This window comes from Lampris incognitus, chromosome 4, assembly GCF_029633865.1.
Source record: "Lampris incognitus isolate fLamInc1 chromosome 4, fLamInc1.hap2, whole genome shotgun sequence".
NCBI classification, from domain to species: Eukaryota; Metazoa; Chordata; class Actinopteri; order Lampriformes; family Lampridae; genus Lampris; species Lampris incognitus.
Window position 1 is genome coordinate 26,719,894 of NC_079214.1, and position 795 is coordinate 26,720,688.

A 795-nucleotide genomic window follows, 5' to 3' on the forward strand; every position below is an offset into this window, starting at 1 on the left:
GTGAAAATCAGAAGAGTGAGACAGGGGAACTGTTGACTGAATTCTTGACTGTTCCTGTTGCTTCACCGAATCTCTTGATTCCAACAGTGTTACGATACAAAGGGCAACCAGCCGGGCTCTGCAAAAAGTCACGGCCTACTGTACTTCCACAAAGAAGCTACACGTCACTACCATTTCCCAAACTGACTCTTATGTTGAGGTTTTTCCATCGAAAAGAAGGAAACTCTTTGGGTGTGATAAACACGGATGACTGAAACCTGCCGCTGTCATGAAATGTACTCCGTCTTCTCTTTTCTCGTGGAGTGGAAACACTTAAGTCATTCGTCCCCCCCCCCCATCAGTTTTTTTTCTTTTTCTTTTCTTCTTTGCAGCGGCTAGATTCACCGCAATGCTCTGGCACAGGAAACCAAGCAAGGGATGGAGTCATACATTGCATCATCTCTCAGGCATGTGAAAACAATCACAGAAACTGGATCCAATTAGAGGACACACACGTTACACGTTATATGTGTACACACACACACGCACGCACGCGCACACACACACACACACACACACACACACACATTCCACCAACTAAAGGTCTGCTCTTATAATCATCACGAGAACGCTCTGTGAATTTGAGTTTCGGCCAAAAGGCGCACAACGCCCAGGTTTGCATTAGCAGCTGGCCTTTTTTTCTAGTACCCAAGCTATAGATGCTAAGTATGATTTATTATAATTCACTTGTAATTAATTTGTAAAGGGAATATCAGATGAATGAACAATAAATAAATCAAACTCCATGGGACCAAG